Source organism: Notechis scutatus, chromosome 2 (genome assembly GCF_049901735.1).
Source record: "Notechis scutatus isolate UNSWTSFEM ecotype Mainland chromosome 2, rNotScu1.2, whole genome shotgun sequence".
In the NCBI taxonomy this organism is placed as follows: Eukaryota; Metazoa; Chordata; class Lepidosauria; order Squamata; family Elapidae; genus Notechis; species Notechis scutatus.
In genome coordinates, this window is record NC_142010.1 from 118,998,456 (window position 1) to 119,004,455 (window position 6,000).

A 6,000-nucleotide genomic window follows, 5' to 3' on the forward strand; every position below is an offset into this window, starting at 1 on the left:
CCTTGACCCACAAGCATTTGTTTAACAACCATTTAAAGTTATAACAGTACTGAAAAAGTGATGCATGATCAGTTTTCACATTTCACTATTTATACCTATGAATGTTGCCGCATCCCCCTGGTCAGATGATCAAAATTCAAGTGCTCGACAACTGGTCTGTGTTTATGAGAGAGTTGCACTGTCCAAGGATCATGTCATCCCCATTTTGTACCCTTCCTAGCACGCTTCTGACAAGCAAAGTCAATGGGGAAAGCCAGATTTGCTAAATAACTACCTGATTCACTTAACAACTGCAGTTACCATGTTTCCCCAGAAAAATAAAACTGTGTCTTATATTAAGTTTTGCTCCAAAAGACGCATTAGGTCTTATTTTCCAGTTAGCTCTTATTTTGGGGGAAATACAGTACTAAATGCATCTGTCTGGCTGATTATCTTAACTGGGACTTATTTTTTGGAGTAGGACTTATATTACGAGCATCCTGAAAAATCATGCTAGGGCTTATTTTCCAGTTGGGTCTTATTTTCAGGGAAACATGGTATTTGCTTGCCAACTTTGGCAAAAAAAAACTCAACAAAAATCATTTAAGAACTGCCCTGCTTAGCGACGGAAATTTTGGGCTCAATTGTGGTTGTAAGTTGAGGACTACCTATGCCCATGCTGGCGAACCTGTGGCACGTGTGCTGGAAATGGCATGCAGAGCTACCTCTGCCGGCACACGAAAGCTCGCCTGGAAGAGCCCCACTGCGCATGTGCCGCCACCCGACAGCTGATTGTTGGGTATCTGGCACACATGCATGAGGGATTGCATGGGAGATGCGCAGCGTGTGCACAGGGGATTGTGTGCATGTGCAGAAATGTGCAGCATGTGGGGGAATCACGCACGCATGCACAGATGCATGGCGCACGGGGGATCGCGAGCGCATGCACAGGGGGCATGGTGGGGCCCAGCACGCATTGCCTTCTGGGTGCTGGTATGCAAGCACACAAGCACAATTATCGGCACGGGACCCGAAAAAGATGAGCCGCCATTGACCTATGCTGTAATGTAACACACTCTACATTATTTTTCTTTGCTACAATTATCTCTAGGAAATGCCTGGTTTGAAAAAAAGATACAAATCACTGGAAGAAGTGAGGCCAAGAGGTAACTTTTCATTAAGGTCTTCCCTCCAAATTTCCATAATTTTCATGGGAAAGCATTCTGTGACATTCTAGATGCGCAAAGAAACTAACAATTCAGTTGATTTCAGACAATCTGGCCTGGGTAGCAGTGATTATGAGTCATATTATCCAATGTAGAAGAAATACTTCATGCACACACATAGGCACATTCCATCAATCTGAAAAAAATACACAAACTTCCATTTATCCTGAAGCTTACTTTCTCAGTCCGTTATTAACAAGACAGTTAAAATGACATATGCTAATTTTACACATTATAGTTCTGAGTAGCAACAGTTGTAGTGTTTTTAGTTAGGGTGTGCTTATGCTTAAGTACAAAAAAACCCAAACAATAAATGTTGTAAAACAGGCTACACACCAGAATCAACAGTAAAACAATACCTGTATGGTAATCAATTTTAAGACATTATCTAATTCTTGTGCTACCATAATTTAAACTAGTTTCAGATTCACCTGCCTTCAAGAGAACACTGCTTCTTTCTATAAGGAACTAGGTTAGGATACTAGCTTATCCTGCCACCCTCCCACTCACAGCAAGCATGACCCTGGTTTAATTATCAGATTCCCCTTTCCCCCCAACGTGGCTGCTTTAAACTCTGCTTTGTTTTAATTCGTTCGAGCTGCCTAGAATTGTGCATGAGGTGGCTGTTGGCTAAATGAAATAAATATAATGTACTGCCGCTGAAAAGTTATTTCAGCATCAAAAAGGTCCGATGAAGAAGAGATGGTTTACGAGCCTTTTTTCCAACCTCCGGAAACTCGACTCTATAAACAGTTCAAGGGAGAGTTCGGTTCCAAACAACGGGAGTGCGATTGGGGGTGGGGTGGGGGGAGATAAGAAAGCAAGCTCTAAAACAGGGCTGTCCAACCTTGGCCCCTTGAAGCCTGGTGGACTTCAACTCCCAGAATTCCCCAGCTGGCTGGGGAATTCTGGGAGTTGAAGTCCGCCAGGCTTCAAGGGGCCAAGGTTGGACAGCCCTGCTCTAAAAGGAGAGGTTGCCAATTTGACAGTAGAGAAAACTAAGCAGCCCTGATTGCGTGATTGACCCGAGTGCACAGAGCCTGAAATTGTAATCAAGCTATTGAAATAAACTTGGGTCTTTCGGCACCAACTGCCCAGAAAGTTCAGCGCACATCACCACCAAAATCAAATCAATAAAAAAAAAATAATCTCTCCAAATCGAGGGCTCAGGAACCCGGTTTGAGGAATCAGGTGGGAGAATTGTGGCTCCTAGGGTCCACTTGGGAGTTGCTCCGGCGGCAATCGAGGCGGCTTACATGTTGATGAAACAAATACAAAGATTTCTCCGAAAGGGAGTAGTTCTTCCATAAGGCTTGATTGCAAGCCCGTTTGCCTGCAGAACGTCTGGGGGCCACTCCTTTTCTGATCGATTAATGGAGAGCACGAGCAGCCCATATGGCATAAATTCAACAGATAAAGCTCCCCTTCCCCCCTTTTATTTTTTTCTTTTTTCCTCCTGGCATGGCGAGATGAAGTGACAACTGACGTTTTGGGGTTTGAGATTCCCTCGTGGCTTTTAAAGATGCCAGCCTTGCCAAACAAAAACAAAAAACCCACCCACTCCACCATACTAGTTCTATTTGCTCGATTTCAATCTGGTGCCAGTGAATCTGCTAAGAGGCGCTTCCCACCCACAGTTTGCACGCCCCTTGTGCCAATTGTTATCTCTATACCGGCGGGTGATTTTTTTTTTTTATTATAGCGTCTCTTCCTCCTGGTGGCCCACGCTGCAGTTCGCTCGCCCGTTCCCATGTTCTTTTAAGATACGTTTAACAGGCGGCGTTTTGCACCGCGCCCGGGCGAACGTCTCCCGGTCTAACTCGCTTTTGCAAAGCCATTCGGTGGGAACCGCCATCTCGCGCCCTTGCGTCCCGAGCGCAGAAATCGGAATTGCAACCATGGCAAAAAGCAGCGCCGCGGCTGGTTTCCCCTCCCCCCACCCCACCCCACGCCTTGCTTGCACCACGTGCGCCCGGACAAACCCTTCCGTCTCACAAGCAGCCTTGGCAGCGGCGGAGCTCTCACGAGAGCAATCAGCGAAATGGAACTCAAAACGGCTTCGGAAGTCGAGAGACGTGCCCGCTCCCACCCTCGTCCAACCAGGCAGAACCCCTCCTCCTCCTCCCCCTTCCCCCCACCCCACCCCACCCCACCTAGCCGCATCCAGGGGCATTCCCTACTGCAAGGTCTTTGCGCCTTTAAATACCCCGAGCTGTGGCTAAGCAGGCACCTTCTCCAAACATTCAGGCCCATTAACATTGTTAAGCAGTGAGTTAGGGAGTGTCAGAAATGTGCTATTTTCACACGCAGCCTGATTGATGAAGGGCGCCGCGCGCAGGGCCCAGAATTGGCAGCGAGACAAGCTTGAACAATGAGGGGGCCCCCAGCCAGCCAATAAATACCAGCCTCTAATCTTATTTCTCCCCCCCCCCACGTGGGGCCAGACGGGCAGCCGGAGCTCCGCGCCCATTGGCCGACTCGCGCCCAACCAGAGAGTGTCAAAAAGCAACTTTGCGCTCCCGTTGGCTGGCCGCATTCTCTTTTGTTCTAGCTACCTCCGAAGGGTTAACTCTTTCTTCTCCTTTTCCCAAGGAAGCCGGTGAGCGAAAGAGGTGCGTACGGTGCCGGAGCCATCAGAAGTGCAGGGAAGAGACACAGAGCGGTTTTCGAAATATAAAGGTTTATAAAATCCCGGGTCATTAGCGCACACGCAAGCTCCTCCGTCTGCATCCTGGATGGAAGCAGCAGCAATAGCAGCTGCAGGGCCTTTAGCGCTTGATTGTGTACTGAGCCCGCGTGTTTTCTCGAGCTGCCCAGGACGGGCGTCGTGGTGCTAGCTAAGAGATCACGGGCTTTCAACACGCCCCGAGGCAAAAGGGAGAAGCCACGTCTGCTGCCTGCCCTCCAAAGAAGCTTTGCAGGGCGAGATCCAAAACAGGCTTTCCACCGCGACAGTTCAGCGGAGGAACAGCGAAACACAAGCGTATCCTTGGTGTAGAAAAGACAGGCTGGTCCAAGTACTTTGCCCTTTAACGGTGGGCAGATCACGCCCAAAGCACAAGAGGGCTGTTTGGGGAACAGGCCCCAGACCCTCAGAAAAACCAGCAAGGGAGGGTAACATTAAAGATCGATCCACGCGTTCTTCACGCCAAGGCATCTTGCAGTGACTGCTCGTCCCTTCGTTTATTTAACACTCGGGGCTCGTCATCGCACATTTGGCTTGCCTATGCGGCCGTTGTCTAAGCTCCAGCGTTGCCTGGATTCACACACGTTAAGCCAAAGCAACCCGCAACTTCCTAAGATTACACATATATGTACATTAACCCAGAATAAATGCGGCGAGCCTCGAGTCGGAATAAATACGACGCTGTTACATTCAGACGTCTCTTATGTTTCCGTGGGCCTTTGGGGGGAGGGAAGGACGCGTCTGCTAGGGTAGTATAAAGAGAGGCAAGATTTCTCGCACCCGCTTAGGAAACGCATAACCCTTAAATCTTGGGCTTTTCCAGGAAAGAAGGGCGGCTGGGTCAATATCTCGCAAGGCTTCCAGATGGCTTAGTACGAGAGAGACGTAATTTGAGAGCAAACCTGGAGGACAGATCGCCCACTCCTCAATATGCTCGGTCTCGGCAACCATAAGGCCAACGTATCTGGGTGGTAAAACTCGGGACGATCTCTAGGTGGCGGCCCTGAGATCCAGCCAACAAGCATCCGACAGGCAGATCTAGTAGCCCAAGACCTCCACAGGGGCGACCAAAGCGCGAAACAAGTTAACGGTCCTTTTTTTAAAAAACTTATGCTCAAAGCGGGTAACCATTGCTAGCTTAGTCAGGTTAAGTGCTCCCGAGGAGAATCACATTACCCGGTATCAAAGCAAGTCTTCTTTTCAAAGGCTTTCCGGCCTGCTGTCCCCCTCTTAACCCCTTCCCCGCTTGGGCGAGCCAACCCTTTTCCGGCATCATCAGAGGAAGTCGCTGTTGTTTTGAAGCTCCTAACCCCGACCCACCCACCCCCCTTCGCCGGCACACAGCCTTTCCTCACTAGCGATTTATAGCGTCACCCAGCCCTCGCGTGATGATGTATGGATTGTTTGATCAAACCATGGAAAATTTCCCAGCTTTCTGGCCTTTGGTAACCTTCCCAAGTCCCCCCCACCCCACCCCCGCCCTGTCTCGCTGCCTATCTCGCCAAAGCCGGCGGACCCGACTTCTTCTCCCACCCCAGCTAAGCTGCGGGGAAGCGCGACTGTCGCCAAGCCAGCCAGCCGGCTGGTTCTCGAGTTCGCGCCGGCTTCTGAAGAGTTAAGGCCTGCCTCCCGTGATCGAGCCACCCTCCCCAATCCGCGGTATAGCCGCCTGGCAGGGATTCCTTCCAACGCCACGATCTAAGAAGTCACCGACTAAGCAAGTTAACAAGTGAACAATCATATGCAGCCAATTTGGCGAGAGCTGAGCTGTGAGGGAGGCCAATAGCGAGAGAGTAAAGGAAAAAAAGAAAGAAAAGAAAAGAAAAAGGAAGGAAGGAAGTTAGGATTGGCAGCTTTTGCTACCACCTGGATAAGGACAGACACACTTTGGCAAACGTCCCCGGCACCTTCTCTGCCTCTGTCGCCGCGGAGCTGCGTTTCGGTGACTTGATTGCCAAGCTTCCATATTTCAGCAAGACTGTGGTGGCCTGCCACTCATAGGGGGCCCGCTCAGTCCAGGGAGCAGCTCAAAAAGAAGAGCAAGTTGTATCGAAAAGGGAATTGGCTCTAGGTCTTCCTCTTGGTACCTTTTGACAGGCAGGATTGTCC

At 49.7% G+C, this 6,000-nt stretch overlaps 1 long non-coding RNA gene across 2 annotated transcripts in view; it reads right to left on the reverse strand.

The window, feature by feature from the left end:
• The window catches only part of LOC148132210 (uncharacterized), a 28,808-nt gene extending 23,351 nt beyond the window's left edge, over positions 1-5,457 (reverse strand). Inside the window, exon 1 of one of the 2 annotated variants that reach the window (XR_015747715.1) lies at positions 5,425-5,457. This is a non-coding gene — a long non-coding RNA (uncharacterized LOC148132210). Of the gene's footprint in view, positions 1-5,067; positions 5,160-5,424 lie in introns of those variants that run through there. The other variant, XR_015747716.1, reaches the window with a different exon arrangement.
• Positions 5,458-6,000: the final 543 nt, after the last annotated feature.